The sequence below is a fragment of the Fukomys damarensis genome, unplaced genomic scaffold (assembly GCF_012274545.1).
Source record: "Fukomys damarensis isolate Sample0158 unplaced genomic scaffold, DMR_v1.0_HiC HiC_scaffold_38, whole genome shotgun sequence".
NCBI classification, from domain to species: Eukaryota; Metazoa; Chordata; class Mammalia; order Rodentia; family Bathyergidae; genus Fukomys; species Fukomys damarensis.
Genome location: NW_022900950.1, coordinates 4,261,471 through 4,272,793, shown reverse-complemented (window position 1 = coordinate 4,272,793; position 11,323 = coordinate 4,261,471).

Sequence of the window (11,323 nt, the reverse complement as noted above, 5' to 3'; positions counted from 1 at the left end):
TATTAATATTATATATATATATATTAAATGAGGGTTTGTTTCATAATGAATTGTGATTCATTTTACAGTTTCATCCACCAAATCATTTGTCTAAATGAGAGCTAACCTGATCAAAACCATTGAATATGTGTTCATATATCTTGGCAAACATTTAAATTTCAGAAATCTTGCATTTCACATCAGGAAGCCAGGCTTGGCAGCTGCTTCCATATGCTAACACCCCTTATTAAGGCAGAAGGTGTTAATTAAACAAATAATTCATAATAAGAATGCATATAATTAAAAACTAGCGATGAATTAATCTGTTGTATTCTCCCCTGATGGGTGCTAGCCAGAATGAAGCCTTTAGTCCCAACATATACATTGTATGTTCACACATCCAGTGTCATATGTATGAATGTGTACAAGTCAAATAGTTATAACATTATGAATCCTATCATTGCTCGAGAGATTGCAGAGTTTCCACAAAAGCAAATCTCATAGAATGTGTATAGGAAATATTCACGGCAGGGTATAACACAGGACCATTCTATTCCTACAGAAAATGCTTTTCTAAGAGTTCTTGTGATTTGGTTCACAAGTGTGATGAAGGTTATGCAGGTAAAAATGAGTAAACTTTACCCTACACAGTCCATTTTCCCTCAACACCATTTTGACCAGTGAAATAAAAAACTCCATTTTTCTAGTCTCCTCAATATTCTCTGTTCTATTTTTCACACTAGTTCTAGAATCATCTTTCTTATCATGTAACTGCATTTTTTCCTCTGAAATTACCTTTCATTGTTTCTTTGTTGTTGGAAAAATAGATCAATCAGTCTCCCTTTTGCATTTAACTCAACACAGGCTCTTACAAGAGAATACCAGTGTTCAAATTCAGATTTTGCAGTGTTTAGTATCTGACTTTGAGATACGTCTCAAAGCATCTTGTAATACTATGACTAAATGAGCAAATGTATATAGCATTTAACACAATTCTTGACACACATCCATCATCCTGAAACATTATCCCTACACTCACATAACTTGGGCCTCCAGACAACCCATGGTCACTTCTGTTGAACTTCCTAGACCACACCATTTCTGCAAAGCTTTCTATTGTTATTCATGTAGTAATAATACTAAATGGCTGACTCTGACATGCAATCTTTGTGGAGAAATGGCAATGGCTTTTTCATTTCTGTTCCATCACTTAGCCTAGTTCTTTCATGGAGCTGCATTTTCATAAGTACTTCAGGATATTCATTGGGTAGCATTTCAAAAATAAAAAAATGTTTCCAAGCTCATGCAGTTAGATAAATTCAGAAGTAATATTCCTAATCAATCCCTTTCAGACTATAAGAATGTCTCTACTGAAAAAACATAAGATTCTGTATTGATTATACAGGCATCAAAATTATGATCTAACCACAATGAGAAAAAGTAATTAGCATACAAGGTGTTAGAACAATATGAAATAATATTACAAATTAGAACAACTGAGTCAAAATAAGAAAAAGTAAAGCAGTAAAACACAGTAAATGAAAATATCTGTATTTGAAAGTTGTTTTTTAAAGGGAAGAAGGTAAAAATATGAGAAAAGAAAATAAACATGGAAACAAAGTCTTTGTAGATAGGGAAGGAGGGAGGGAGTAAAGGGAAGGCAAGGAAATGGGGAGACATGTAAGGTACAAGACCCTAATGATGAATGAAACTGTACTGCATTGTACTGTACTGTACCTAAAATATACTAATAATCTTAATGGGAATAAAGAACTCGCATTGCACAGAAAGGTTTAGTTTCGAATAAACTAATTGAAAAATAAACTTATGGAAAGTTTTGTTGATCACAAGTTAGATATGCATCTATTGTTTGGTTTGTTACATAAGCTACCCAGTATGATGGACACAATTTGATGAACATAAAACAAAAACTAAGTATCTATTATATTGATTATTTGTTTAACCTACAGATTCATCTTTGGAAGAAATAGCAAACTGAATTGGTTTTGAATTTAAATATTTCTCCTAAGAATCTGGAAAATGCCCCCACCCCAAGATTACATTTTTGTTTTCATTTTTGTTACTCTGAGCAAAATCTTTAGAGTTTTATATGTTACTATTATTATTATTGATATGGGTGTTTTAGTAGTAGTATTTGGAGTATCAGTTTTATTTCATTTACTTTTTATATACAAAAATTAATGATTTCTGGTTTGAGTTAGACGACAGTGTAATAGGCTTTTCATAGGAATTGCTGCCTAATGTCAGTATTATTTATTTTTCCTAGAAATAGTGGTATAGTAAATTTTAACTTATTAATGCATATGATTTTCACAGATTATCGTACTACACAAAATTTAAAAACCATGTTTCAGAGTCTTTAAATGGTTACTATATAAAAATTAAGCTATTAAACTTCTATTTTCATAGGAAGTATTGCACATATAATCAAGGATGAAATCTAATTAGGTATTTTAAAAGAGCCCCACTGATAATATTCCATTATTAAATCAGTATGCTGTGTTCATTGAAGTTTTTCACTCCAACACCTGTTGTAAAAATGAAAACAATAAAGAACAGTGCTTCACTTGTGATTCCTTACATTTATTTAATCTGTTCGTGTTTTGCACTCTTTAGTGTTCCTACCCCTTGATCTGACTCATTTTGTAGCTCCACACTAGCTAGGCATCTACCCTCCACTGAACTGAGAGAATTTCAGGGTAAAGTACAATGGCAGACAATAAACACAGGTGGCAGAATCTTCAAAGGCAAGTAATGATGGATATAGTATATCAGTCATGCCAAGTTGATTGTCAAATCTTACTTTGCTTTTTGACCTGGTATCCTTCGATTTTAAGATCAATCAGTCAGTGGAGATCTATGGAGAGATGTGAGGAAAAAAGAAGAGTAATTTTAGCCAATTTTTCTCTCCTGGTTCCTCCCCGGGAGCTTCTCAATGGCAGGCCATATTCCTGGATCGGTCTTCATAAGGTAGTGAGATCTATACAACTCTCTCCTTGGCATACCATATTTTCACAAGAGGAGTTTGTAGTCTAAACTTCATAGCATTTGGCTCTACATCAATCACATTAAGTTCATTTTTAGTTTGACATACAGATGCATAGAAGTGTTGAAAAAATGAACTAAGAAAAATATATTACAGACTGGTATGAAGGTACACATTTGCAATCCCTGCACTCTGAGACACTGAGGCAGGAGGACTTCAAGTTTGAGCCCAGCCTGGTCAACTGAGCAAGATCCTATCTCAAAATAAAATAATTTTATAAGGGCTGGGGTAAACGTAAAAGTCCTGCCTTCAATCCCCAGCACTGCAAAAACAAAACAAAACAAAAGCTATATTATAATCCTAGTTTTACAGACAATTAAGATACCTTGGTAGGCCTCCCTCTTATCCAAATAGAAGAGTGTAGACACCCTGTGGTAAAATTTGATTGGCACTGAAGGTGTCACTATAATATACTCTATACAGGGATTGTGTGTGTGTGTGTGTGTGTGTGTGTGTGTGTGTGTGTGTGTATTCCCTAGGAATTGAGGTGAGCATTGGATACCTGATCTAGGATTTTGGATCTTGTCCATCTCTTTTCTCAACAGCACAGTGAACATCTGGCAAAATTTGGCAGAAATGAAGTGAGTATATGCACAGAGGACAATTGGTGTTGGTTGTGGGGAAGAAACTAGCTAGCAAAAAAACCTCAAACAGCAAGAACAGATGTAATTCCCATTGGCCAAATCCCTATGGAGGAGGCAAACTCCCTGCATTGGGACACATTCTGCTTTGGTTCTCCTTGTTAGTGAGAAACTAGCAGTGACAGAAAAATGAATTACAGATTTTGACTGAAAAATGTTCACTTGGTCTTAATGGACACTGATGGAAGGCATGATTTTTATACTTCATTTTTTATCTTGTTTTTAGTCGAGATTAAGTCATTTATAGCTTAGTACTCTAAGTCAGGGGTCATTAAGCATCTCTCTGAAGGACAAGTTAGTAAATGTTAGACTTTGTGGGCTGAGAGAAGAAAACAAAATCAAGGACACTATCAAGGTATTTATATAACAAAGGAGAAAAGCAAATGTTCACAAAGTATCAATTGATGGAATTGAAATTTAATAATAAAGTACAATATTTATAGTACAGGTTTACCAATGAGAAGAATATAACTCTTTTTGGTGGAAAATAGCATTCTGATTATTTATAATTCAAAGTTAATTCGCTATTTTTATTCTTCCGCAGTCCTACTTTGCTTCTCTAAAACAAGAAACAAATGGATTTCATTCTGATCTACATCAAAATAAGTTTCCTGTCTCTCATGCTCACACTGTTGGCTGTCTTCATAATGTTAGGTAAGCTTTCATGTGGAAAGATACCTTTTAAAAAAGCTTCCATAGTAAGTAAGACATTTTTTTCTCATTGAGTTTATTGGTTCTTTTTAGATATACAGTACAGTTACATTCATCACTAGGATCTTGTACCCTTATATGACAGATCTTGGCTCTCATTTTTTCCCTGCACCCCTTCCCTCCCTTCACCCCCTCCATCCTCCCCTATTTACAAAGACTTAGTTTCCATTTTTTCCTTGTCTCATATTTTTTATTGTCCCTTATTAGGACTTTTTGAGTATTAATTCCAGCTGACTTAGTCACTTGGTGTAATACTTTTGATTAATTCCTTAATTTATCCAGTAGTTTCAATTCTTCAACTCAAAATGAATTTTTGTACCTTCCTTGCAAGGTACTTGTAATGTTTAAATTAGCTAACAAATGCAAAGATTTAGAAAAGTGCAGAGCACATTATAAAGCTGTTAACATTCATATTATTTTTTTCTTTTGATTTTTTTAACCTATATAGGAATGTTCTTATGGTGCTTACAAAACAACCATGTGTCAAGATTTAGCCTTAAGACATGTCTGAACTGATAGCTGACACCACTTTTCCTAATTCTCTACTTTAAATGGAGAACTGCTTTTGTTTGTTTGTTTTTGTTTTTGTTTTTCTTTTTTTCTTTTTTTTTTTTTTTGGTTTTTGAGACAGGGTCTCACTATGTAGTTCAGACTGACCTGGAACTCACTGTGTAGCCCAGGCTGGTCTTGAACTCACAGCGATCCTCCTACAGGCATGCGCCACCACGCCCGGCTTAAACAGAAAACTGTTTTTTTTTTTCTTTTTTTTTTTTTTTTTTTTTTTTGGTTTTTGAGACAGGGTCTCACTATGTAGTTCAGACTGACCTGGAACTCACTGTGTAGCCCAGGCTGGTCTTGAACTCACAGCGATCCTCCTACAGGCATGCGCCACCACGCCCGGCTTAAACAGAAAACTGTTTAACTTCCATTCTTTCAATATAATGAAGATTCAAAGGCAAGAGAATAATGCTACTACCTCAACTACATGGAGAATAGTGTGTATTTTTATCAGAATAATTATAATCTACATATGTTTGGCTTTTCAGAAAGAGAAATTGTCTCTCTTTGCATTTTCGCCATTGCATTCATGAAGTATAATTAAGTTTTAATATATTTCCTCTATATCAGTTTCATACCTCCAATAGGTCATACATGTAGCTCCTACATTTACTTTCCCATACTATCATTCATGTGTTCAGGAAATTCCACGATGTCAATTACATATTTTTGTTCTTCTGGTAGCCATTTGCTATTTTGAGTCTTTCCATCACAATACACAATACTACAGAATTAATTCCCTCAATGTGTTTATACACAGCCTACACCATTCTCTGTTCATTAATACTCTGATACTTCAGTTATCTTATTGCTCCCCACTGCAGTTCTCAATCTTATCTTGAAGTCCTTTAATTTTCTTATATCTAAAATGTATTAAAAAGTAAGTACAGATTCCTGATGTCTTAAATGCTAGTTACCTTTCCCTATATTTACCTTTATTTCTGCTCCTAGGAACATCCAAACTCTGAATCGCTGTACTCCACATCTTCGCATTTGCACTCTTCTCTGTATTAATTCAATTATAAGATACAATGACTTAGGTTATTATGTAAACTTAATGCTCATGCCTTACCCTAGTCTGAAATGATCATGACATTCTCTTAGGAAGTAATAGCTAAGCTGAGTTGAGAAGCATGAGTTAAAGCTACAGATGTTAGAAGGAAAGGATGATTTCAGAAGAGGAGAAAACAAGTCTCAATTGCTGAAGTGTGGGCCAGTATTGCTGAAGCAGAGAAGCTATTTGCATGTGGGTAGTAGTGAATGGTGTAAAATTTTGACTTGAGAAGATGGTAGAAACTAATGTGTAATGGCGAAGGTTAGAGATTTTGAGTATGTCAAATTGTGTTTCTGAAGAACCATTTCACTTCAGTGTAAAGTAAGAATTGGAGAGTGAGAGAAAAGGAAGGTAAGTTTAGGAGATCAATAAAAACCTATTTCAGTAGAATGTCGTGACAGTAGAATAAAATGTAGTAAATACATTTAAGAAAATGTTTATGAGAAAAATGAATGAGACTAATATGTAGGTTGCAGTAAGTACAAAAAGAATGAAATTAAAGCCTGGAGAACAGAGTTTATGGCTTACACTAGTAGATAAATAATTGGACACAATAAAAGAAGAAACTTTGGAAGCCAGAGAGAAAGGCAGTGCTCATAATGTGTTTAAAGGTGATATTAAAAATCAATGGAAGGACAGACAGGAAATATATTAGATGTTCTATAAGACGAGGCTCAAGCAGAAGTCATCCTAAGCCCTTTTATTCTGCCTTTCCCCTTGTCCTTCATAGCCAGTCAGTTATAAGTCTCATGAGCTCCATGCACTGCATTCTTACTTTCATCTTACCTTCATCAGACTTTCTGGTTTGCATGTTTACCATTTCTTTCAGGGGCTCTCACAGCCACATGTTGCCCCTCAGACTTATCCTGGTTTAATGTTCCAAGTTTTTTAAAAATGCTGTGTGCATCACTTCTCAGTCTTTTGGCTAAGATCAAGTGTAAAAACCCTGTGTGTATTTGTCATTCCTGTTGGTTTTATCCACCTGGAAAACAATCTTCTGGTCTGCAAGTCTCAACAAGTCAGAAGAGTTTTCTGAATAAACAAAGTATTTCTCTTGTGATCTCCCTGCCCTTTCCATGTCTTCTTGGCATTTTTTTTTAACTTTTCAAACCACCTGCTTTGTAAGAAATGGTTTGAGAGCAAGTCTCTATCCATGGATTTTTGGATCCACAATACATAATATGATGTATGAATAAGCTTTCAAAACATTCACATCAACACCTGACAGGACAGCATTTCTGCAAATTAAATACAATTTTATTTGTAAGTATTAAAGTATAATGACCAAGTTTATGTTAAATCTCTGAATTCCTTCGAACCTTTTCTTATAGACTGACTTTAGATGATACTGTCTATGAAAAACTATCGGATAACTTAAGTTGTGAAAACACATTGTGCTTGAGAAAAGGAAGTGACATGGAAGGAAAATGTCACATGGGAACATGATATGGAGAGATTTTAGAAGAATACCACAGTAGACTACAGGTAATATCTCATATCCTACTACTGGGAATGAATTTCATAGTCTACACTCTAATTATATTGTGTACTTCGCTAAAGGCTCTGTCCCCAGAGGGCCTCCTGGGAATCTACCAGCAGATTTTATTGGGTCCTGAGTGAATTTTAGTGTGGTGAAAAGGTAGTGAATTTGTAGCTTTACCTGTTCAGAGGTAAGACAGAGAGGGAAAATACATCATTTTCCTCTAATGAGCACCAGGTACACTCTTAACATGTCACCTTTACAGATAGGTAATTCAGTCTTTCTGCCTCTGCCCTTTAACACCAGTGAGTACTTTGAAGTAGAACTGGTTTAGAAAATTTTTCACTGGCGAAGTTTTTATGAAACTTACCCTCAGAATTTTTAGGATGAATGTACCATAGAAATAGCATATATTTTGGAGTTATCTTTTCATGAATATACAGTGTTTGAGCCATCATCATCTTGCATTGAAAGAAACTCTTCAACCTAAATGTTTCTAGGGAAGATGTACAGAAACAGTCACCTCATATGCTTAAACAGCAAACAAACTAGTTTTAAGAATAATATATATGGCTCATATTATTAAAACAATTTTAAAAATCAAGTCCATACCCTAACAAAGGACAACTTTTGTGTTTGTGATCCAACTATTCAAATAAATTTAAAGGTAAATCATCTTCATCATCCAAAGAGTTATCAGCACAAAGTATCTAAGATACATTTCTTAATCTATGTACATTTTTGTAATAAATACCATGAATATTTACAAGCTTCAGAGAGTTATTCTGTTTCAGGGAAATATAGTAAACCTGGGATATGAACACTTCTTCTTCTTCCAGCTTTTTGATAAAGAATATGAATTAAAGTAGAAGTATCATTTCTGACATTTTGTTTCAATCTTGCAGTCCAGATTAAGTAAAAATTGGATAAAAATATCTTATGTCTTTTTATTCCATTTCAAAAGAAAACAAAGAACAAGTACAAACAACTGAGCATCTCCAATGCTACCTATTTCCACTGGAGTTTCTTTAAATATCACGGGTTAGAAGAGCCAGCAAGGAAATCAAAATATTAGAATGAGATCTTCCTAAATCTAATTTTTAACAACCTCCATCATAATATTATTGTGATTGGTCAACACTGTTAGCTCTGAAATTATTTCCAAAGCAGTGGAGGTAGTGGTACAGAGGAAATTGTCATACACATTTTCTGAAATAGAATAAGATTATTTTATTTCTGTCATAGAAGTTTTGAGTTATTTTTATTGACATAATTATTGCATGCATTTTTCTATAATAGCAGAATATGAAGACTTTGAACTAATTATGGGGTTAGAAAATTCTATTTTCTTTTAAAATAAATGTTAGCATCAAAATCACATGAATTCTTAGAGAAGTTTCATGTGTGTGTGTGTGTGTGTGTGTGTGTGTATCTTGACAACTTCATCAGCCCATCTAACAAAAGCAGAATGTTGACTCCACAATGCAGGGCCCATTTCTAAGTCATCAGCAACCTTCACTTGTGGTCCTGAACAAAGGAACAGGCATAAACAATAACCATGTGTAAAAGGTAAAAGAAGAGGGGGGGAAATCTGTAAAAATAAATCTGAAAATCAAAGACCCCTAATGCTCCAGTTTCACTGATTATTGGGGATTTGGGAAGGGTGGTTTAGGGTTTTTTTTTTTCCTCCCTGCCTTTATAGTTCTATAATCACAGTGGCTCTCTAGTGGGATGCTAAATTAAGAGGCATTTTGTTTGTATTGTTAGCAGCTAGATCGAAACAGTCACAGAGAAATGTTTTATTATGGTGAGAGAAGAAGTCTTTTAATAAGGCTCTTAGGAGACTGAGTTTTAATGACGCTTAACACAATGTTTTAAACCACACACCACATCTACATGTTATTTCTTGTTAAATGCTGGTTATTAAACAGCAGGCTGGTTCCAGATTGCCTGCAGAGGGTAGTTAGGGTTGGCTGATACATCTCTGACAATTTGAATAGTTGATGGAGTGACAAGTGCCGTTTGCATTTAAAGGATTTTACATTTTAACATTTGCACAGTGTAACCGTATATATTATTACTCAGTGTACTTCTGCACAATATGTTGAAGGGTTAAAGCCAATTAGGCACAATTGTAAGTTTCAATTTCTTCTAGAATTCTGCGCCCTCATCCAAACTGAACATGCTTAAACTGAAATGATTTCCCTCATTAGTTAACCCGGGGAACTCTGCAGTGATTTGCTGTTCAAAATTGCAGAACACAGAACAAGAAAGGGAAATGAAGAACAGAATGTGCCCCAAGGAAAGATATGGGCTGTAAAGAAATATATGCTTATAAGTGACTTTTTAACTATTTAAATCCTAAGTACTTTTTTAATTAAAAAGCAAAGAAAACATTGTTCTACAATGCCTTTGTTGTGTCATTGTTAAACTTATAGCTTCCTTGTTCTAATCTACTCCAAGCAGGAGGACAAGGAGGTATCATTTGGGTCAAACAAACTTTTGGTATCAAAAAACTGAGATGTCCATTGCTCAAATGTCAATTCTCAGCAGTATATATTCTTGCTCTAAGTAGCTTACTTCCTTTTTTTCATCTTTATTTGAGGATCCTGCTTCAAAATTGTTCATTTCTCCCTTGAAATGGCTATTTCTCCAAAGAACGTATGTACAAAAAGCACTTGGGAGAGGCCTCCCTACTGGATTGCTTATAACTTGCATCAATGGGTGAATTCATTTCTGTAGGCTTTGGAGAAAAAAACTATTTTACTTACCATTTTTAATTCCCTTCCTCTTCTCTTTGGCATTGTAAGATGTATTACTGAATGTTCCCCTTGCTGGACACAATGCTTTATAACCATAATTTAAGAGAAGTTTAATTGGGCTTATGTCTTAAGGAGATTCAGTCCATGTTCGGCTAGCTGCAAGGCAGAATCATTATGGTTGCAGTTTGTACTACAGCAAAGTTCGGCTCAGGGTGGTAAAGAAGCACAGTTTCAGAATAGATGAGGCCTAAGGCCATATAAAATATCCAAGGTCATACCTGCATGATCTATCCAGATGCATTCAGTGCTTTACTAATCCCTTGGGCATTTCTTTATCTAATGAAACTGATTGATAGAGCATGATTAATGCTCACATAACATGTCAAGAGATAAAGAGAGAGTGTGATCCCAGGTGTGAGAGAGGCCTGTACATAATATAGATCAATGATTTTTAGTGGCAGATTGTGATGACTCTTTTCATAATCACAAGAAGTAGAAACAAAGAAGTCTAGGTTATTAGAAAGATTTAAATGTGTCTTTCAGCCAGAACTGACATCTTCCATCAATGTGCCAAAATGACAAAGGGAAGAAAAGAGAAGCACCCATTATATGTTCCAAGACTTTCAAGTAAGCATGAAGTTGGTCCTTTGGTTACATGCATGCATGTCTACAATATATAAAGAGAAAGGGTGATGTTCAAAAAGGAAAGTTTCTCAACTGTTATAAAGTCAAAACTGACAGAGTCCACAGTGTTACTTGGCTCAGTACTGATATTACAAACAAACAAATTTAAAGAAGTATTCTCACCAAGAGAATAAATGCACATACTGAGCATACTAAGCATTCTAAAAACCGAGATAGCTTCCTAAAATGCTTAAAAAAATCAGAGACATAAGGAAGCCAAAGAGACAGGTACTTGTGTGCAACTGACAAAACCTTCCTGCTCTTCCCAGAGAAGCAGACTATTAAAACAAATAGTAGGGAACCTGAATAGTGGGCATCTGTTCTCTACAAATACTTGATGTAATAAGTGTAAAATAGAGAAAGACTTATAGGTTCCAAAAAAAGTGA